Here is a 23,624-nt window from a genome sequence, read left to right on the forward strand (position 1 = left end):
AGAATTCTTTGAGTAAAAACATAAGGAATTGAGGAAAGAGACAGGCAGATTGCAAGAACTGAATGAACAGCACTTAAAATGAAATCATTAAAGCCCCTCGTCTAAGATTCTCAGTAGATTCATGTTTGCTGTCCTCAAGGGATATTTATTATCACAGCTGAATAGGAAAAGATTGGGAATTATATCAGAAAAAAAAAATCTTTAATGGTTTCTTGAAAATTGAATCTGAAGAACTCCCTATTTCTATTACTATCATCATTTCTCCATGTCTCAAAGTTAGTGTAGAGTAGAAACTCAAATATTTCTCTCACTGACACCTCTTGCAACTCACTACACTTACCTCAACCAAATTCTCACTTTACCCACAGACTTACAGGGGGAGCACGTCCAAGGAGGGCTTTGTTGTGAATATCCACACAACTCTCTTTGGGTAAATCAGTCTCAGGGAGGGAAAAAAAAGCCTTCCTGAAGCGGTGAGTCTTTGTGGCTTTGGGAGTTAACCGATGGTGATTAGGAAACAATCCGTGGTGGCTGAGGTGGCAGATAAGAAGCAGAGATGTGAAGAGCTGACATTTAAATGTAATAGTCCTGGAGTATACCGGTGATTCACAAGAGCAGATACCAGAATCACTTGATGACTACTGTTGAATAATAAGTCTACAGCCCTTTCGAAGATTAAACAAATCGCTGCCCTACCCAAGATTGACTTCTGAGGGGGCTTTAGCTCTTCAGGGTGAATATTCACAGAGCTTCATGATGTGTCACTGCCCTCTCTCCTTCCCATGACAAAGCCCAGCACAGGATGGCTTCTCCACAATTACTGTTCCTGGACAGGAGATAGAATTCTGTAATTAGACTCAGCCAAGGGGCAGGGAATTTTAGTGCCTCCATGCAGAAATGAAAACCAGTGCATCACAAATGCATTCCTGGTGGGGGCAGTGGGTTCTCCCACAGGCAAATGCATCAGCAGCATCATTCCCAATCAGCAGCACCATTCCCAAGCCTTTCAGAGATCCATTTAATCAACCACTTGAAAAGGATCCATAGCAGAACGTGGGGAAAGCTGAGGTAAAGAAGATACTAAATCTGTCCCTGTCAGAAGTCAAATGATGTTAGAGAAGTTATTCAATGGATGGTTTTGATCTACATCTCTGGTTTCTGGAGGGAAGTGACAAGGGACACTCACTACTCCATCAATTGAAATAAGAGAAGGATAAAACGTCCAGATGCCAGTTTTTCAGAAATACAAAATAATCATGCTGCAAAAGTAATTAACACTTTCAGTTTTCAAAGGGCTGAGGAAGCTTTAACTAATTAAACAGTAAGGTTAGAGTAATTAAAACTCACATGTTAGGTTGCTATGGGGAACAGAATAATATACTGAATTAATTATCTTAAAGAATTCAAGACTAAAACACCAAAACGTTCCTATGTTTATGTGAAAGGAATGAGCTCTCAGTATGTCAAGAACATTGAAGGTAGCAACAATAAATTTTTATCTGTCAGCAGGAAGGGAAGATAGAACTCCAGAAAGCCCAGGGAGGATTAGGGAGAACAGTAGACAATTGACAGTGAAACACACACAAAGCTGGGAACATAACTATAAAGTGCTTGAGGAAATCCCTAAATCCGCTAGTATTAAAGCATTTACAGTGACTTTTCAATTTCATGGCAGCCTCACTATCAGAGAGTTCTGTCATTTCTGACAGTGGAAGCAGGCTCAGGTCTTTGAGTCAAAAAAGCTTCAGTGAGGTTTGAAGTTATTCCATGAAACAGTTTCAGATGATTTCCCAAGATACAGCCAATAGCTACCAGTGAGCCTGAGCTGGGAATACAGAAACAAGTTTTTAAAAAGGTAAGTTAGAGGATGAAACTGAAGCATTTAAGCTGCTGGGTAAGGAGAACACACAGTCAGGGTTCACTGATACCTTATCACAAAAAGGCTTTCTCCAACCTTTGCTTCTCCCTCTGAGTTACTTTAGCCAAAATTTATAATTACACCTAGAAATGGATCATTGGAATAACCCAAGTAAAAAAAAAAAAAAAAAAAAAAAAAAAAAAAAAAAAATCACAAACAAACAAAAAAACAAACAAACAAAAAACCAAAAACCAACCAACCAAACAAAAAAACCCCCACTGAATAAAAACCAGGGGGTTGTCTATTTTCCTTAGCCCATATTATGTCCATGATCTAATTGAAAGCACAGCTCCACACACAGCTGGACTTGCACCAAGAGGAGCCAAGAACCTGCAGCACGAGGGCAGAAATGAACTTCCAAGAGTAGAAGAATTTTGTTATAATGGCTTCAATGCTTTGCTTTTGTTTTCAGTAGACATAAAATAACCTGCCTTCAGGAAAAGAGAAGTGAGGTAACTTCCATTTTCCAATGGAGCATCCAGGCAGTCACCACAAACCTGCTGAAATGTTGGGAGTTCAGAGCCCACCTTCCCCTTCTCACTGAGAGGCACAGAGAAAGCACATTACTTTGGCACTAGAAGTCAGTTCTGATCAACATTTGTTAAGAAATAAGCCCTGAAAATAACTTCTCTGATATCTGAACAGAGTAAGATGATGGTGAAAACCCAGCAAAACCTGAAGAAATATAATGGAAACTCCCTTTGCTGTCAGTAAGAACAGGGTCTAGATAAGCATAAGTAGGGAAAGGGATAATTTCAGGGAACAAATATCCATGGATCTTGCCCAGAGGGGCAGACTCAGCCCCTCTTAACTGGAAGAACCCCTTGTCCCATCCTGTACCAGTTCCTCCAACAAACCCAGAGTTGTTACACCACAGCTCTGTGGTGCAGTGGTTGTGACAGGACACAGCACGTGCAGGGAAATGCAGCTGTTTAGATGAACTCCTCACTGCATTTCCTGCACAACAGACCTCTCCTACTTGATCCTTTTGCCTGTTTGCTCTGACACAACCACAAAGCTCTGGCTCCCAAAGCTCAGCCAGGCCCAGGAGTTACTGCCCACACAGCTGGTCCAGGCACCATTTCTGAGCATCCCTCGCTCATCCCCTCTCCTGCCACCTCTGCATCTTTGTGTCTTTTCATTTAGATCTTTCTCTTTCATTTTTAAACCTCTACTTTCTACCCATGTGCAGAGTCTTTACCAGCATGGTGGCACCTTCCCTGTCAGTGTTATAACAAGCTGGAAGGCAGGAGTGATTTATACAATCACCTCTGTGCTGAGATAACACTGTGTAAGTGGTCTGAGCTCTCATGGACAGTGCACAGAGCAGGGGAGAGGAAGCCTGAGCTCATCCTGCCCTTGACACCCAGCTCAGCCTCAGGCCAGTTCCACAGCCTGATCCCAGCCCTGCTGAAGTCATCACAAAGGGCTGCTGGATGTAACAGCACAGGATGAGCTCCTGCATCTCTCCTCTGCTGTTTGTCTCAAGGTGTCTCTAGGGTGAAAGTTGTGAAGTGTTTTCAGAGATTTAAAGTACTACAGTTGTCATCCCACAATCCTTATTCATCCCTGATAATTTCTGCCTGTGGGAGTAGGCCCCTTGGCTCCATAGTCGTCACTATTTGTAACATTTCTTGTATTATTCACAACACATCTTCTCTGACATACTTTTATTAATTTTAGAAGTGGGACATTTTTAGCAGCAAGCTTTACATATTCAACAGATGCATGATATAATTAACTAAGAAATGTCGTAAGAAACACAAAGAAAATATTCTTCTCATTATATTCAATATTTAATTGCTCATAGTTATTCTCAAGTCAAACCTGCTGCTCAGAGAGAGTTGTCACAGATCACTTACCTTGTTTCATGAGGTTTTTTTTTTGTTTTTTTTTTTTTTTGTTTTTTTTTAGTGAGACTAAGAATTCATTTTCTTAGTTTTAATCTATCAAAATGAGAAAGGAAAATCACACCATAGGTAAGGCTGTGGCATTAGTACTTTACCCCCAATTTTGCAAAAAACCCTGCAGGGACTTTTTTTACTGCATCAAACAAAGGTTTGCATGTCTTGTCCCATATTGAATCTACCTGATGGAAATTCCATTAGCTCCATAATGATGACAGAGTTTGCATGCTCAAAGAAAAGTAAAGCAGGTCTAGAACAGATAAGGGTTTGGCCAAGTTTGCCAAAGTTTATTTTTATGACTGAGTGGCCCAATTTTTTTCCCTTCATTATACCAAAAGCTGAAATTGCTCATTCTCTCCTCTGCCATCCATTCTGTGCTGTTGTTACTACAGAATGAAGCAAATATTTTTCCCCCTAGGAAAGAGACTTACAAAACAGGGATTCTCAAGGTGGTCTGTAAAGTAGTTGTCTCCCCTTTTTCTATTCCAAAAGGAGTGGTAATGAGCCAAAAATCTGCTACAAATGCTACCTATAAAGAGACAAAAACGTTGCTAAGACACTCGGAGTGTATGGGCAGACTGGAGCAAGGTTAAGTGAATCATTGCTGACATCCGTGGGATCATGGAATCCGTGATCCTATGGACCTGTGGCCCTTGGCACATGGCAGTGTATCAATGTTAGCTTTATCTTCCCTAACTTCAGCTGTCTAGCATCAATAAACTGCCCTCTCCAGATTCTCGACATGTTTTGCTGAGTATTAGGAAGTGGTATTAGGAAGCAACTTCAAAGGACAGCTCATTTCAGCCCAGCAGAACAAAGAGAGGGGGATGAGTCAGCTCTTGGTGCTTGTCCCCTCTGCCAACAGCTCAGGACTTGTGTGGCTTGTTTAGGCTGAATGCTCAACTTCTCATGGCTCGAGCTGGGTGAAGTGGAACACACTCAGATTTGTATTCAACATCAAATCCTGCTGCTTCCCACAACCCGAATTATTTTAGTCATCAGGTGCCTTACTCAGAGCCTTTTGCTGTTTTGTTCAAGGAGCACTCACGGAGTAGAAAGCCTTTCCTAGAAATGAAAAGGTGAATGCTCCTTGCATTTCTAACTTTGCCTCTGGTAGCCCAGTGATCCCTGCAGGAGTGGGAGGTGTGGGTGTGGTGGGCTCTGTGTGTGTAAGAGATTCCAGTGATGCTGCAGAGGGGGAGGAGATATTTCCAAGAGCTCCCTGGTGAGCAGTTGGTCATCCAGGCATCAGGAGAGCACAGAAATGGGATGACTTGGCAGCCAGAACTGTGCTGGTTGGTGCACCAGAAATCAGCACTTTCTACAATGGAAGCAGATTTCCCAATAGTAGGGAATCTCAGCAGCTGCTGGGGGTGTCTGATTCCCTCACAGGCCACTGCAAATCTCCATGTTGGATTTTAAAGATGCAGCTAATGGATATCCTGATGACTCAACATGAGTCAGTCCAATTAGAAACTGAATCAGGCTCTCCAAATATTCCCATGAAGCCCTTCCTCTGAAGACTTCAAAGTGCATTACAGAGATTCAAAGTGCTAACGAGGATAATCCAATGATGATATCAATGCTGGCATGACACAGAGCCCTTGTGACCAGGGACAAGTCCATTTGGAGACACACTGCACATATTTAGAAGCCACACAAAGATTTGGACTGGAATATAATAAAGATTGCATCTTGACAATCTTCTCTGTGGAATTCTGTAAACTGGTTGTAAAATTTTATAGAAAAAGCATTCCACTAACTATGGCTCTCTGGGGGCTTTCCTACAATAAATACCTGTCCTGCTCCATTCTGGAACATAAACTGAGCTTTACTGCTCAGCCAGATCTGTTGTCTGAAGCATAAAGCCTCTGTTCACAGCTTTCACAGAGGTTGCATCTATACTGCAAATCCAGAAGGAGAGCACAGTTTAATCCATGATCTCCTAGGCTGTATCACTGTTAAAACCCTCCCTGACATGGCACTGGCCTGTCCCAGCTCTCTCAGATGATGCCTTGGAACACCAAAGTCCAAGGATTGTTCCCTGTAGACTGTCTGGATGAGGCCACCTGCTTGGGATGCAGGAATGGGGGGAAAGAGCTGAATCACATGGACGTGAGTCATGATCCACTATTGTGTGTTTGGGTTATTTTATTTTCTGACCCTAGCCAGAGAGACCAGGGAACATTAAATGGTCACCCTTCCTGAGGCACTGAACTGCTCTTCCTGAAAAGGCTGCTCCCTGAAAAAAGTCCTTTGGTGAGAGAGTGTGCAGAGGGAAAGCTCCTGGCTTTGGACAGGGTTTCTCCTTTGCCGTGGCTGAGCTGGGGACGGCCGTCTCCCGGGCTGCCATCCAGCTGGATTCAGCACAGACTCATTCACTGCAAAAAGCAGAAAAAGAAACAGGAAAAAATGATATGAGGTTTCCATGGCTACTGGACTGTTTACTTTCTTTGACTGTTATCACAAATTTTGCCATCCAAACAAGCAACAGATGTCGGAAATAACATTTGGGTTTGGTGAGAGTTCATTTCGGATACGCCATGGGCAAAGGTACTGACCTGGAGCCCAAGGAAGTGGCACAAACTCATCAGTGGGCAAAACATAAAGTACAGACAGCCAGGTTCTAAACACTGGGCTTGGAGTTCTTCCTCAATAATGTTTCCCAGTTGCATTGAATTTCTAGATTTCATGTTGTTTTGTTTTGTTTTGTTTTGTTTTGTTTTGTGATGGTTGTTGAAAGTAAAAGGTCAGGAGTGACCTCACATCAGGTTTTCTGGAGAAATGGCAGAAACTTTGATTTTAATATTCTAGAACAATGAAGAAAGAGCAGAAATCAAAGCCATGTAATCAGTTCCTGTTATCATTAATGCTGGAGGATATCCTGTTGTCATTGATGCTGGAGGGCAGAACATGTTATCCTGTATTCATTTATGATGTATTCCAAAGGAACAGGTGGAAGTTCAAGTAACGTTTCTTCTGTGTGTCTGGTCAGCTTATCATTATTATTCAGATAACAAAATACAGCTTAAGTGGAAAAAATCTCAACAATTTTCATTAACCAACTTTCTCTTTGCTTTCTTATGATTCTATCATCCTATTTCCCTATTTCAGATCCTCATCCTGGTCCACTTTTTGGAGCAACACCTGGATCTCACCTTTGCTACAGAGTTTTTTTCCTTCACTCCCCTCTTTCAGACAAGTCCATTTCTTTAACCTACCGGCAGCATTTACTGAAAGGTACTATAGAGAATTTCATAGCTCTGCCCAAATTTCCAGCATGCAGTCTAAGGACTTTGCTAAACCACAGTCTCAGTGCTGTTGATTTGGTTTTCCTGTAAATCAGACTTTTTATTCACAGTATAATAGATCAAAACCCCCAGAGAGTTTCCATAGATGTCTTTGCTGGCTAAACAGGCTGCACAAACCACAGCTACTCAACAGTTAATAATAAGCTGCTTCTCCCCCCAGCACTTGGTTTGAAAGGACTACAAGCTCTGAGTCATTGCACAGTTGATTTGAGCTTAACCCTAATAGCTCTGTTATATCCCGACTTATTCCTAAATCTTCTTGGAAGCAGCAGAGTGTCAACAATAAACTTGTAAGGTTTAACACTCTTAACTCCAGGTAAACTGCTTTATCTCAATTAAAAATATCAGTCCCCGTCCTTTCCACTACATCCCGGAGCTGTAAAATAACGCCGGAGCAGAAGCATGTGCCTGCTGGTCTATGCCTGAAGAGGTTCTGGGAATTAATTCTGCTTTGCAGAACTATTCCAGTTATTCATGTGACTCAGCGGCGGAGACCGGGATCTTCCTGCACTCCAGGGTGACGTGCTGATTCAGGCTGGTTCAGCAGCCCGGCACAGGAGGCACCTTATCAAAAGAAAAGCCCTCTTTGGGGACAGGCTCTCCCAGCAGCTGGGAAGGAAATTTCCGTGTGTTCCCTGCGCTGCTCCGGTGGGGTGAGATTAGCGAGTTGTTATTATTAGAGCTGGATGATTTTCTTTACTCTGGGTAAAAAGGGAATAGTTATTTTCAACCAATAAATTATTTCTGGGTACCCCCTGCTGTGGTGTGTATCCAGATGTGATCCCAGGGCTGAGGGCAGTGGCACAGAGAGAGAGAACAGTGCTCTGCACCTCTGCTTTCAGTCACACCTGAGGGGACTTCAGCCATACTCGGTATTCAGGTTTTATTTATAAATATTTTAGAAACGATTAATACCTGGCTGACTCTTGTTAAACACACGCTGCAGAGTAAACAGTAAATGGCAAGTCATTTATCAGTACCGCCTAAACTTATTCAATTTAGTATGGAATGACTGATCAAGACATTCTGAATAGATTAACCCGTTATAAACCAATTGCAAATAGTCTCTGGGCCAACGGGCACTCATCAATCCCATTACCTGATCGAATGTAGGCATCTGGGATGGAAGCCTGAGCATCTCAGCCAGCCAGTCCACACTCTGTGGGCAATACAGGCAAGGGAGTGAGCTGAGTCCTCCAAAAACAGGAAACATCCAAAGTAGGTCTGTCAAGAAGTAGCCAAAATATTTTAAGTGACCAGCCCAGGATCTCACAAAACAGACTGTGGCAGATCAAGATAATTCCTAATTTCTGAGTTCTGAGTCCACCAGACCACAGCTGCCCTATAATCACATCATGACAGCTCTGCAGTTCTGCAGAGAAGCTGTGAATGCATTTAATCAAGGGTCTTAAATCTGCCAGTTCCAGAAAAACAGACTTCCTTCAATATTGTCCACAATCCAGTATTTTTGTAGGAGCATCTGGTGTAGCCAAGCCAGAAACCACCCAAACATTCCAGTACCCAGAAGTACCTGATGAGGAGCAGGGGTTACATCCCACACCTGTACTGTGGTTTCACAGTTCATCCTGATACAAATAACAATTACAAAGTGTTTTTGAAACGTGTTGTGCCAATTGCAATACCAAAGTATTGCTTCCTGTACTCACTGTTCCTCCACAGCCTCCCTGCCCTGACCTTACATCGGATTTTCTCTTGCAGGAGACATTGTTTTCTGTCTGCTCTGCTGTTCACCTCTCCCACAACAAATGGTACATGAAAAATATAGGGGAAGCTGTAGATTTAACCCCTCCAATGGATAAAAGAATAAGTACAGCAGTGATACATAAATGTATTTTTAAAAATCCATCTGCTGACACGGGCTATAGATGTATCAGTGGATTGAGGCAGAAGAAGAGATATTGTCAATAAAACTGAAAACAGTGCTGTCCAAAATAGAAGGAAAAAAAATCTAAAAATATTTCAGGATGCTTTTCTTTTTCACCCTGAAGACCTGGAAGGTTTCTTCAGGACTAGTCAGACTATAGCTGCTAATGTAAGTACAGCCTCTCTCAATTGCCTCCGGTCCATAAAGCTGTAAATTCTTTCCATAAACAGAACTTGAACATTTTTATCTACATGAGAAACTTAACCAGCAGGTACTCAGAGGCATAAATCCGTGTGGTATTTGAAGGTTAAAAAACAGAGGAAATGTGTAGCCTGGGAAAATTAGGGACTTTCCATTCCCGGTGTAATGAAACGACAGATTTAAAGTGCAGAGTGAGAAAAGTCACTGAAACGAATTAGGCTTCAAGCTTCCTGAGACATACAGGCTTTGTTTTTCAAGGCTATTGATAAATCTATCAGTCTCCCGACTACTGTCCCCCCTCGCCCCTTGAAAAACCCTGAAAAAAGAGGAATTTGCTGCCTTAATTGGAAGGAAAAGAATTCAGAGACTATCCACTGTAAGGTCCCTGTGAAGAAGGAAAGTCCCCGCAGGCAAAACAATAATTGGTTTTGACCTTCCGCCGTTTTAGGAGGCGTCGGTAAAGACGAGACTTAAACGCGGCCTGACAACTGTAAGTTCCAATCCAACTCAGAAATGAGACGGAAATTGGATAAGCAAATTCCTTTTTGTTCATGACCCCAGTGCCGCTTTCCTTTCCCCCTTGCAGCATGACACATCAGAATCTGTCCCTGAGTGCCATAACTCGACGCCAGGGCAGCCACAGTGCGAGGCCGGTACCACAGGCTGGGCTCACCGGGCCAGGCACAAAGCCCAGTGGGGAGGAAGGAAAGCGGGTGATTTCATTGCTGTTTTCAGCACGGTGTCAATTCCCTCACTCCGGCTTTGGAAGGACTCTCCACAGCAGTGCTAGGAGCCGCTTGCCAATTTTAAGGAAATTTGGTTTTGAATGCGGGAGCTCACAATCCTCATTCTGTCAGAAGCCCCGCAGCTGACAAAATGCTTTCCTTTTTGTACATCTGAGCTCATAGAGGACACTCTTTGTCCTTCCCCTGCCACCGCTCCGGGAAACGTAATGTTTCCTGTGTCACCTTCCGCATGGCAAGTGCATCTTGTCTGGGTGTCCCTGCGAGCTCCTGGCAGAGCTTCCCACAGCTTGTCCCTGCCTGTGCCTGTCACCCCTCTGTGCCTGCCACACTCCTCGAGTTATTTGTTACCTGCAGAACTTAAAACTCCTCTTTCTGCTTCAAGGACAACTTAATAAAGCTTCCAAGGCCGGCGGAGAAAAGTTTTCCTCACTTTCAGTGGACCTGAATGCCAATGAACAATTAAATGTCTTTGCCATTTCTCTTTTAGTTTTTAAAGGTTCACCACAGCAATGCCATGGACCAAATAAAACCCCATGAACTAATGGTGAATTTTTCCACCAGCCACTTTTGAGATGGTCACCACTGAAATCTGAGCCATGTAATTTGCAGATATGACTCACAAGGGCTGGAGGTCCAAAAGCAATAAGAGCAAAGATTGGAGAGATATCAAGGCTTTGGACACAAAAATCAGTTATTTTTAGGGTCTGATGAGACAGAGGTGAAAGTGTCAGTGGTCTACAATAAGGTAAATGCGACGTTCAGGCATTTTCACAAAGTTGAAATAGTTTCAGTTTCTCCTGGAAAGGAGGCAAAGGCTGGGAATGGCTCTGCACAGATAGAGTTACATGAGTTACGAGCAGCAGGACTGTCCCAGAGTGCCAGCTCCACGTGCTTTGACCTTTCCTCAAGTTTTGGGAAAAGTTGCTTCTCAGACATGCCTCCTTCAGCTGAACCTAAGCCCTGTTTCCATGAGCCATGGCTCTCCCAGCTCTTTTGGTGTCATGACAGCTGGCTCCTGCTGAGTGTGTGGAAAGGACTCTGTCCCACAAGGGCTGCCTGGCTTTTTTAGGCCAGGAGTGCCCAAGATCCAATGTGACATTCCGAGCCTGGTGGCCAAGCAGAATGTCCCGACAGCATCCAAAGCCACAGAGCAGCTGCTGCAGCTCAGCAAGGCTGGGACTGTGAGCTGGCAGTGACAAGGGACACTGGGCCCCAGCCACCACCACCACTGGTGTTTGGAAAGGCCAGATTTGGAACATGCTTCTGAATTCCAGATCTCTGCCCTTTGCATCCTCCAAGTCTTTGCTACCAAGATGCTTCCCCACCATGAGTCCTTCCTTGTCTCATTCCTATTTGAAAAGTTTTGGTCAATTCACTTTGATTTGGGAATTCTAGCAACAGGCGACTCCGATTCTTGCTCCAAATTTCATTCTATAGACTGAGATTTCTACAATGCCCTGCTCCCAGCTTTTCCCTCCTGTCTTTAGGAAGTAATGCAGACTGTGAGCAGGAGAATGAATCCTTGTCTATAATGTTCAAGCTGTATGTAGACAAGGGGAATTACTAAAACTGGAACAGGCTCGGCACTGGCACTTTATGTAGGACAATGTGTACCTCCTGAGCTGGGTGTCCTTGCTGAAGTGACACCTCTGCAGAGGAATGCTGACATTCCCAGGGATGTGTTGTGGTAGTGCAGAGGCTCCTGCAAACACCCAGCAGGGCAGGTTAGCTGGGAGCATATAAAAAAATCTATAAATAACATTCTATAAACAAGGTTCCATAAAAAGACCTAAAAATACCAAAAGGGCATTTTTTTTTCAGTTGTTGGGGTTTGTAAAGTGATTTTATTTATTTTTGTTCCACTGAATGGGAATGAAGCTTTAGAGCCAGATAAGAAAAGAGAAAAACATAACATTCAAACTGCAAGATGCTGTGTGCCTTTAATGCCCCCAGAAATCAAACTGTGCTGAGTACCATCACAAAACTTATCCCTGATCCGTGGTCTAACTCACTATTAACTCTTTATGATCAACATTTGATACTTGCTCAGTGCTCAAAAAGGATGATCCTTGATTCCAAGAAGTCTCAATTTAAGTAGTAAGGAATATTTGCAACTTTTATTTCTGCATTTTGTCTTTCATTTTCGTGTTTTAACTTCCTCTGCGTAACATATCCACTTTAACTTCCTCTGTACTTCATAGTGAACAACAGGTTCAGCCATTGATCTCAAAATGGCTCAAAAACCTTCTCCCAAATTTCAGAAGACAAAGCAGAGTGGCAGCACAATGAAAGAATTTATTTGAGCTCTCTGGGCAGATCAGGAGCAGAAAGAGCCCAGTCTCTAAGAAGCCACAGTGACTCCTCCGTGTTCTCCTGTTTTCAATGCTGTGAGTGGCAAGAAGGAAAGCCCACAATGGCAGGGGTGACATTAGGGCAGGGAATGAGCCAAAACAAATGTCCTGAAGTTACTTCCTAACACAGAAGCAGGGGAGGGTTTGCTGTCAGAATCCTTTGGCTCTCCCCATCGAGCCTACAGAGGTTCTGTTAAGAAGAGGCCAGACAAGGACCCGAGACAGACAATTTTCACATTCTGTTCCAGTGCAAGGCTGCAGGAGGGAGCCCAGCAGAGCCTCCTGCATGGCACCTCCTGTCTGAGCCCTGAGCTCTCCATACTCAGCTGTTGTGGGAGACACGGGATCCCGCTGGGCTGCGGAGTCATGGCCACTCTCCTGCCTTGGAGGGCATTTGCCCCACAGATCATTTTGGGTCACTACATTTGTGTTCAAGGCCTGTTGAGCCCCTCAAATGCACATTTTAAAAGATCACCAAGGCAGAGGTTGCCGTGCTTTTGGTGGCATCTCTGTCCAATCACACTCTCCTTCCAGAGGGGCACCCAGCGCTCCCAGACATCCGTGCTATGGGAATGACACACCAGTCACACTGCTCACACCAACTGTGGCAGTTAACTCCAGTTCAACTTTGACATTTAGCTCCTGCACAGTGACTCATGGCTGCCCATGGTGCTCCGTTTAGGGATGCAAGACTCCAAAGCCAATGCAGGAAAAAATAAGTGAGCTACAGAAATCAGCCTTATTCGGCCTTATTTGCTGAAATAAGGCACCTTATAATTTTTATATATTGGAGGAAAGAAACAATAGATGACACCAAGTGCCAGTCACTGTCTCTTTTTGCAGTGAGAACTGGCCATTTATATTTAAAGTACTTTCCACTAAGCATACTTTTACCTGATGTTCTTTTTATAAACAGTCTACCAGTCAATGGTGTCACCAAAATCATTCAGTTTAATGAAACCATCAGCTCTTCCAATTTCCAGAGTTTTAGAAAAAAATGGGACCACAAATTTTGGAGTGCATTCCATAAAACTGTAAAGAGCACCACATGCGTTGCTTATCACGCTCAACTACTTGCAATCCTTGACTGAATTGCAGTTCCTGAGAGTCACTGAGGGACCATTTGTGTCCCTTCTGGCCAGGTCTCCCAGAGCAGGTGGAAGGCGACAGCAATGAGCACATTCTGTTTCTGAAGGAACACTGAAGAATGTGGGAGCAGGGCTCTATTGTCATCCCAAGGAACCCACCATGGACATCAACCACAGTTGACCCAGACACAACCAAGTCTCCTCTGCCTGTCCCTTCTAATTTTACTTGTAATGATCTGGAGCTATTTATGCAGCTGGTATAGAGAGAGCACTAGAAAAAATAGTAGTTTTTAAATCCTAAATAACTTTCTATATATGGGTGTCTAGAATTACTTTGCAAATACTAATAAGGACAAATGTGGTTGTATGTAAGTTAACAAATAGAGGTTGTTTTCTTAGGCTGAGTGAAGACATGCTGAAGACAAAGTAACACAAATCAGCATTTCCTTAAAATCTATACAAACACATCTTAGAAGGATGTGCCCTCCCTTTTCCAGAGGCTGAAAAGGTGCTCCTTTGAAATGTTTCTTTTCCCAAGGTGAAATGTCCTTGTACCTCCAATATCTCTATGAAACCATGAATCCCACTTTAGAGATGGAGTTGAGCTCTGAGATCCGTGATGACTTCATGAACTGAAGAACAGCCCAGAGTGTCCAAATTTTCCTTACATTTCTACCTATAGGTATAAAATGCATTACCAAAGTCCTGTAGCACAAAATCTGTAAACATCTGAATGAGGGCATATACACATCTGCTGCCTGGAAAATGTCCAAGGGAACGTGTTCAGAAACCCAGCTCCTTTCCCTCACCTGCATCACAGAATTATTTATTTGCCCAACAGCAGTTTGAGGCAAGTATTACACTCAAAGCTTGGTTTAAGACTTATTGACAATGCTGGGGGGAAGAAATTTGCAGTGGACGTCAGTAATCTGAGCATTTTTGGACTCAAGCAGTGATCAAATTTAGGAACAGTGATTCTATTTCAAGGTTATGTTTGCTAATATTAGGAAGTAGTCAGACATACCAGAGTGCTGTTTTTATTTTTGTGTTTCTATTTTTCCTTAAAGTCAAAGTTTTGATTGAAGACAAAATACAGCCATGGCAGCAGGAGTGGCAGAAGTGATAACACATCACCATTCAGTCAAGTCATTTGGATTAGTGGGTTTTGGAACAAAGAGGTTTCAGTATATTTAGTTTTCTTGTCTTAGATTTCTTGAGCTTGTTTCAAACCACTCAACCCTTAAAATCTCTCAGGAGTCAAAGTTTCTATTCCACGACTCACAGGAGATATTCTGAATGTGCCTAAGAGCTTTAGGATCCTGTTAGGCTAGCGATGAATTTATACTCCCTGAAAGGTGCAAAATTAAATAACAATTCTGAGTGCTTATCAATGGCTATAGGTAATCATTCACAGAATCCCACACTGCTTTGGGTGGGAAGGGACCTCAAAGCTCATCACATTCTATGGACAGGGGCTCCTTCCACCATCCCAGGTTGCTCCAAGTCCTGTCCAACCTCTCCTTGAACATTTCCAGGGATCCACGGGCAGCCACAGCTTCTCTGGGCAACTTTTGTGTGGTATCTGCAGTCAGAGGTGACCTGCTGGTGACCAGCACACTCAGTAAACACACACTGCTCCTCACACAGATTACATCACACAATCTGCATGTTGCTCATTTGCTACCCAGCACTGGTCATTAAATAAATATTAATGTGACGGGCAGGCACCTTAACCAGGCACGCAAAAATAACACCAGGTGTAAAGAAATAACTTATTATACACATACAAGTAGGTAATACAGTCCAGGAAGGCAGCAGGTAACACTGTCCAGATGCCCTCTGGTAATCCCTTAAAAATAACCTCTTACATCTTTCACATAAGATCTTTTCCTCACTTAATTCCATCTTATTACATTTTATAGAAAATTCAGATGATGAACCTTCAGTTTCTTCAACAAGGCATTAGTGTGGTACAGATGCTCTGATTTGGGGTCGATTTCAGTTCTTAACAAACAAATTACTCACAGTATGTGGGAGTGAGAAGCATTACTGTTTACCTACCCAGCTGCTCTGAAACCAGCAGACTCCCCTCACTGCTGTGCTACCTTTTTGCCATCAGGATTGCAAGAAGATAACTGGCAAGTAACAATCTCTGAGCAACTCTGCCAAGAGGTAAAATTCACAGTTAAAATACCAGTGGCATTTATGTATGCATGTATGCATGATAAGGCATGGGGATGTATGCAAAGCTAAGCCCTGAATCTGGAATTCTAAACCTGGACTGGTTTGTGTGAAATTCTCACTTTACTGACCTCAGACTCAGTTTTTCCCTGGAGAGAGAGCAGCTCTCACAAAGGGAGTCTGTAAGGTATTCAGCAGATCATTCAGAGGACCCAAATCATCTCTTTAACACTGGGAGATTCACCATCTAAAATCCCCATAGCCATTCAGGAGGGCTCATCCTCCAGAATTTGTTAACGGCATTAAACCCCTCAAACATTGTCCCCATTTCAGATCCCAGATAAAATTTTCCTTCAACCTACTGCCATTACTTGCAAATTTCCCTGCACACGTCTGTGATGAACACATTTTACAGCACCCAGAGAGGCTCTGGAGGGCAGGAGGAGCATGTCCTGCTGTGGGTGCTGCACACCCTGCTCCAGGTCTGGCTTTCAGAGCAGGAGCAGCAGCATTTCCCCCTTGGTGCTTGATGCCATTCCCCTCTCCACACAGGGAATGTGTGGCTGTGGTGGGAGGTGAACACTGATCCCAGGGCAGCATCTCACATTTCACTGCCTTTTAAAGCCCAGACCAACACTGTGCTGTCACTGTTCTGCCTTTAAACAAGCCCTTTCATTTGGGTGCCTTCTGCAGGGCTTTTTGTTTTGCCTTTGGGTTAAAATCCTTTTAACTTGGGATTCTTTTGTGAGAGTTTTCATCCCCCTTCTGGATGTCCCACCCACTCAGCATCACTTGAAATGAAAAGATCAGATGCCAACTGGTCTCCAAGTGCAGAATGAAAGAGAACAACAAATTCGAGCAAGGATCTCTCTCAGACTGAAAAAATAAAAGATGAGTTTTTATTGGCAAAGGCCTCTCTTGATCTGTTAATATCAAGGAAGACAAAATTATCTGTGTTCTTTGTGAAGCAGCAGTTGTTTTAGTGGGGAAGGAAGCCAAGACAGCTGTTGGATAGTTCAGTACAAAATACTGACAGCGACACACCAACAACAACACCAGCAGTGAGGGACTCGGCCAAACCGCCGAAACACCAAATATTATTGATGTTTCTGCTTTTCAAAGGTTCGACAAACTGCGATAATTGAAAATTTTCAGAGTGAAAGATGACTTTTGAGTTCATCTTGGCCTATTCTGCCTCAAGGATGCTGTGGAAAAAGCAGCAAAATGTCTCAGCTCCAAAAGAGCTCATTGAGAAGAGGGAGGCAGGTCTTGGTCAGCACTCAAGATTCAGTGGGGAAGGAGCCATCCCTGTTTAGTTTGGATGCAGGACTTGACTCCTTTGAGGAATGAGAGGCCGTGAGATTTCAGCAGCTTTTGAGGAGTCCTCAAGTCAAGCTACTTGAACAAATTGCTTTGTCCACATGACCTGCAGCGTGCCCAACCCCACGAGAAGGGATTGTGAAATCATTTCTTCCACTTCCTTGGGACAGGATGAAATATGGGGTGCACTGAGGCTGGGAGCAGACTGGAGCTTCCTGGCTGGGACCTTGCTCTCACCCTGTCATCTCGCTCTGGTGGCCTGACCTCTCCTGCACATCATTTCCTCTGTTTTTAACATCCCAGGAAGGGTTTGTTTGCAGATCTCCAAGACTTTCACATAGATCTAATATCTAAATACCAGAACTTCACTCTGCTTTCAGTTGTCCCCACCAGGTCACACTGTACAGCTACAGGTAAGTTGCATATTAAGCTCAGCAACAGAGACAGGATGTAGGGAGCAAAATTTGGCCCATCAGCAGGAGCTCCAGCCACTGGTGCAATACAGGCTGCTAAGGGCTGCAATAAACATGCCTTCTGGCCTTTTCTGGAAGGTTTCACATCCAATTTCTCCCCTTCCAGGCCCCTGTGTCCTCTGGAAAAGCTTTCTTTTACTCAACTGCACCCTCCTACAGGGCACTCTGCTTCCCTCTCCAGCTGCACCTTCTAAGCTTTGCTAACTCAAATTACTGTCTCAATTGCATTTATGGGGGGGAAAAAGTCATTCTCTATGAGTGTAGAATTACACATTGGCTGTTTTCTTATAGATTTGGATCATAAAAGAACTTGGAGGGGGAAAAAGAACCACATAAACTTTCAGCCCAGCTTGGCTGGAACAGCTTTTGTCCTTATCAGGGATGTAACAGAGAACAGAGTGTGATACATTTTTACAATAAGGAACAAGAAAGACCCCACAGCTCTGATGGAAATCAAAGTCCCTCCCACCAACAGAAAACTCCCACTGATGAACCTGTTCCAAAATGGAGCTCAGCCCTAGATCTCCCCAAACACACATTGTGAAATTATAATGAACACCCTTTTCACAGCATCAGTGACTCCTGCAACCTTTTCCCCCTTCTCCCTTTTTATAAGGGATGCATCACATCCTAAATTCCATAGCAGATGTTCTTTACAAGGCTAGAATAATTTACAATGAGTGTTGTGTGGGTAAGGAGCTCAGGCTTTTCAAAATCCCTGGGTTTGCACTGGACACATCTTGCCTGCAACACGCACAGTCAAACTCCGGGAAAATTCACTCTAACCTGTGTTTGGGAACTTTCCCAAACAGAAGTGGATTTGACAAGCCAGCAAGTAGAGAGAGAGATAATTCTTAGAATTCAAAAGTCGGTAGAAATATTTAAATCTCCATGGCAAAATTCACTTTTGGTGTCTGTTATTTCCTATCTCGGTTTTGTGCTGAGGCTCAGCACGGTTTTCACTCAGGGAGCAGATCCTTTTGACTCACCAGATTGAAGATAACCTTGCCAAAAGGGAACTTTCAAGAAGCTGCCCACTGAGTTCACAGGGAATGAAAGGAAATCTGCAGTTCTAACAGCAATATCACCTGACAAAGTCTTTGGCATTTTATATCTTAAAAAAAAAAAATCTTTTCTGCAACTTCTCTTAGTGTTTTCAACAGCTGGATGTTTTACTGTATTCATAGGCAGGTCCAAATATAAATAGTAGTTTCTCTACTGACCCACATACTTGGCCTATATTCAGAGTCTTTTAAGATGTTTCCATTAGTTGCAGAACAGTGTCAGGTCTTTCTCCAGTGAAATTTTATTTATGAGGTCTTCTTTCCCAGCACAAAACAGGACTAAATCAGCTGGAGTTGGGCTCCTTGCTCACAGCTGGAAGACTGTTTTCCTCCTATCCTCCATGGATATGTACCTTTATCCTCAGTATCTTTCATAGATGCATTTTTAGATGTAATTTCCAGTGCTATGTGAAGAAAGGAGACTGAAAGAGAGGATAAGCCATAGCTAGAGGGAAGACTGAGAAAATAAGGAAGGAAGCAAGTGGAAGCTGAGGCACATGGCCCCACAATTACTATTTTTAAAATATTTTATAAGTACATTTACAATACTCTTAACTTAGCTGGCCTGTGAAATCTTCACTCCAGAGAGTCCAGAGTAACTGAATTAATCTAACTACAAAACCCATGGCTCAAATCCTCTGGCCTTTGTCTGGGGAAGTCTTTCATTGGAGCCTTCAGCTGGAAAAGGACTGCAGGAATTTGTGGCAACGGAGCATGCAGTTACAATAAATATATAATTCATCATGGAGAGGTTTGTTAAAACCGTTAGGAATAAAATAAATGTTCTTCTTTCCTACTGAAAAGAGATGTCAGTTTTTCTCTTACCATTACTAAAAGGGCCAGCCAGGGAGAATAAAGGCTTATTACAAGGGAAAGCATATAGAGCCCTTTTATGAACTCTGGCTGCAGCCCTTCTCTTTGTGAGACTCTTTGTTTCAGTTTGTTTTTCAGCAGCTGTATCTGATCTGTATCTTGCACACTTTCATCCTGTGACAAAACACAGCTGCAAAGTGACTGCAAATTTCTCATCTGTCCATCTCTGTGCATTCTCACAGATGGGACAGGTATGAGAAGTCCCAAACCCGGCTTTGGGGTGTTTAATCTGATAAACAGGGGTACAGTGAGTCACGAGGGCTGGCTATCTCTTGGCTCATCTTTCTTGGAAGAATCAGTGATAGCACTGTATCACCAAAGATGCTGAAGTTCACCAGTATGAAATAAGGCAGTTACTGGCATAGCACAGTGCCTGGAGTTGCCATCCCTTAAACAGGGTTTTTAAGGACAGAAATATTTTGTTTTCAAGTGCTGGACAAGAAAACCAATCACCATGTGTTTAGCCTAAGCCTTCCACTCGGAAAAATCCTCAGCTCTCAGACAGGAGTGGCAAGAGCACAACCAATGCACAACAGCCTTGAGCATCTTCTTGCCTGATTTCTGATGACTTAGTTAAAAATATTACAGGATCCCATTGTATAAAATGTGGATATTAATGCTTTGTTTAGACAATGCTGCCTTGAGAGAAAATTGTTGATTTTACACAGGTGGGGTTGCAGTGAATTCAGTGCACTTGGACACCAAAGAAGAGCCATGGATATCCCATAACTTCTAGATTTGCCATCTCCCTCTCCTGAAGTTTCCTAGTCTCCCAAAGCACACTCTCTGTAATGAGCTGCTCACCACAGATGGGTTCCCCTATTCCAACCCTGCAAAAAGACCTCCAGGAACAGTCATTTCCCAAACATTCCCATGGAGCCCTGTCCTTCCTACCCATGTGCTGCTGAAGAATCCTACAGTTGCCAATTGTGATTTACAGAGAGGGGTGAGACACACTAATGACTGCAACTCCTACCACTAATTACTGATTATTCAGGCACTAATGGACTTCCTTGGCCAATGCAAGTCAATGTAAAAGCCTTTGCAATTTGAAAAGAACAGTTTTAAGTTATTTAACACTGTGGATCTCAGGCACTGGTAATGGTTCACATGCCCACATTTCTCTCCACAGTTAGAAAAAGCAATGTATAGCACTGAGTGGCCACGTTTGACCTGAGCTGCACTTACAGCTTTTACTGCTCTCCTTTGGATGCAATCAGCAAAAAGAGTAGACTGGCAAACACAGAATCAGAAAACCCCCCAAATCATCAAGGGACACCTTCCACTTGGAAGTTGTGCTTCCTGTCCAACCTGTCCTTGGACATTTCCAGGGATGGGGCAGCCACAGCTTCTCTGGGCACCCTGTGCCAGGGCCTCCCCACTCTCACAGGGAGGAATTTTTTCCCAAGATCCCATCTAATCCTTCTCTCTGTCAGTGGGAAGCCATTCCCCCTTGTCCTGCCACTAGAAGCTCTTGTAAATACACTCTGTCTTTCTTGCAGACTTTTCCTGTAAGCAGAGAGAAAAGCAAAATAATCAAATATTTTGCAGGATGGAAACTCTGAGTTATTTTTAGTGAAAGGATCAAAATTAGTTCATTAAGAAGTTCTGTCTGATAATGTCAAACCATTCATATCTATAATTAATCTTTAATATTGTAGTAATTTTTAGAAGCTGAAGAGGGTTGAATTCTGAAACACGGAGTCAAAATGAAAGTTGCTTTTTCAATCTCAAGTAGTATCAGTGTTTCCATTGAAAACTTCATCAAGATCAACTTCCCCCAAAGTTCTGAGTTTGATGCCAAAACACCATTTTCAAGAAGAAATTTATTCTGTTAAAATTAAAAATATTTTTTTAAAAACCCAAACAAAACAAAACAAAACAAAACAAACAAAACCCTCAAAACATGAAACCTGGCTGCCTGGCAGCCTCCACCTCTCTAAAAATAACTGAGCCAAGTCGAATCCACCCACCTTCCCTCTCCATCACAAAGTCAACCTCTCACCGTTTGATTACAAACCTCAGGGCACGCTGTGGTTTCGCTTCCAGCTGTAGGTCCCGGAGTCGGGCTGATTACAGGAACACCCTGTGACTTCCTACACCAGAAAGGATTTTCTCAGAAAGGATTGGCCCAGACTGCAGTGCCAGTATCTCTGCCTTGGCAAATGGCTGCGATGGACACTGTAGTGCAGAATAAGCTCGTTCCCCACATGGACAGGTTCAAGGTGGAAGCCCGATGCCATCACACATCTGGCAGCCCAGCTGCTGCTCAGAGGGATGACTTTCCACCCTCTGGATGGAGGCAGCTGTGCCAGTAGGGCTTTCCAGTGAACATCATCACAGCCATGCAAGTGAGCAAAGGCTTCTCTTGCTTTCAGGACTGAATTTCAAACTGTAGCTAAGAACATTTTGGGAACTGAGCTCTGAATTTTTCATTTGTGGGGCTGAGAGAATGCACTAGTTTAATTAAGAGACTGGATGAACTCAAAGTAAAAAAGGAGCACCATTTCCAAAAACTGATTTAAATACTCTTTTAGAAATCCTTTATTATTATGTACTTAACTTTTTACTTACTGAACACTTCTTTCCACTCCTACACACAATTCCCACTACTCCTCCACATTTAGGCAAGCTGGTCTAGTGGAAGGTGCCCCTGCCCATGGCATGAGCTGGATGAGTTTTAAGGTCCCTTCCAACCCAAACCATTCAGGGATTCCATGACTTACAGTTGTGCAAAACCTTAAAAATTCTTTTGATTTTGTAGCTGTTACTTCCATTTTGCACCCGTTTTCCATGGGTGTGATTGACTTTAGAAAGAGGGAGAGCAGGGAGGAAAGGGAAATCCATGATCCACAGCAGGACAGGGGAGACAAGCAGAGCACACCCACATTTCTCAGCTGCTGTCCATTTACAGGCAGGAGGTCCAGGGAAGGAGAGAAATCAGGTACCCACTCTGCTGAAAACAGAGGTGTTTCCGGGTCACTAAAAATTCCAGAATTATTCCACATTCTCTCCAGTCTTCTTTTCCACTGCAGAGACCAAAACCTGCCCCGTCAGATGCCAACCAAGCTGTTACTTGTTTTGTTTTGCAGGTTGCTAAGGAACAGGGCTGTTTTTGCTTACTTGCCTCCCTTGGGCTATTTCACAACACTTTGTAATATACACTGCTCTTTTTTGCTGCACATCTGGTTTTGATTTTAGGTTTCAGAACCCCCTCTGAAAACTGAGATATTAGTTTTTCATATCTATCATCTAGACAAAGTGCATCAGCCTGTCAAACTGAGTGCACCGGTGAGACACGTTTAACCCTCTCAAGCTACCCTCCCAAAAGCTATTTTCATTTGTTGCCGAGTTCAGATGGTGGAAGCAGCTCAGGTATTTTGTCTAATTTGCTGTGTGAAATTAGCTGCAACCACCATTAAATTTTAGGTATGAAATAAAAACTACCCATTCCTTCAGAACGTGCCATTGGATAGGAAACCCTCCTGCCTCACAAATGCTAACAAAAGGAGAGCTGTGCCGTGGATTAATTGCTCACCACCCCGTCAGATGCTTGACAACTTCTCCCAGAGCTCCTAATCTTTCATTTTCCTTGGAAGCAGCTACTCCCAGAAAGCAGCTAACCAGCTTGGAGAGGGCTTTCCCTGTGTCTCTGGAAAATGGTGTTGTGGGATGGCAGAACAGCCCAGTTTGTCCTTTGGGGCAGCAGCAAACACGTCTCTCAGCCCCAGCACTGGAGCTGGCCACAGGATCACAGAGTCATCGAGGTTGGGAAAGCCCTCTAAGATCATCAAGTCCAACCATTAACCCAGCATCACTAAACCATGTCCCCAAGTGCCACATCCCCATGTTTTTTGAACATTTCCAGGGATGCTGATTCCACCACCACCCCAGGCACCCTGTTCCAATGCCTGACCACACTTTCAGTGAAGAAACTTTTCCTAATATCCAATCTAAACCTCCCCTGATGCAACTTGAGGCCATTTTCTCAACCACATACAAACAGAGTGATGGGGATAACATGTACTCCTGCTCTGCTGCTACCCCTAAACCAAGTGGTCCTGACCTCAGGCCTCTCCCAAAGCCTTTCTCCACACTCTCCAAGCAAAGCTCTGACAGAGAGGGGGTGGGCAGAGCTAACAGTGTTCCTTTAGTCTTCACCCATCTGGTCCCAGCGTCATTTAAAGTTGCAATTAAAATTTATATCGCTAGGCTAAGGTCACTGGGAAAACTTCTGCCAAGAACTACATACATTTGACACCCTGCAGAGAAAAGAAACTGCCTCTGCTTTATCCTGATAGTTTGC

At 43.4% G+C, this 23,624-nt stretch overlaps 1 long non-coding RNA gene across 5 annotated transcripts in view; it reads right to left on the reverse strand.

Moving 5' to 3' along the window:
• Positions 1–466: 466 nt before the first annotated feature.
• Positions 467–23,624, reverse strand: part of LOC310912885 — a 139,193-nt gene continuing 116,035 nt past the window's right edge. For all 5 annotated transcript variants that reach the window (XR_014590735.1, XR_014590736.1, XR_014590737.1 and 2 more), the window contains one exon: positions 467–826. This is a non-coding gene — a long non-coding RNA (uncharacterized lncRNA). The remainder of the gene's footprint in view (positions 827–23,624) is intronic.

The sequence above is a fragment of the Zosterops lateralis genome (genome assembly GCF_965231275.1).
Source record: "Zosterops lateralis genome assembly, chromosome: 9".
Classification (NCBI taxonomy): Eukaryota; Metazoa; Chordata; class Aves; order Passeriformes; family Zosteropidae; genus Zosterops; species Zosterops lateralis.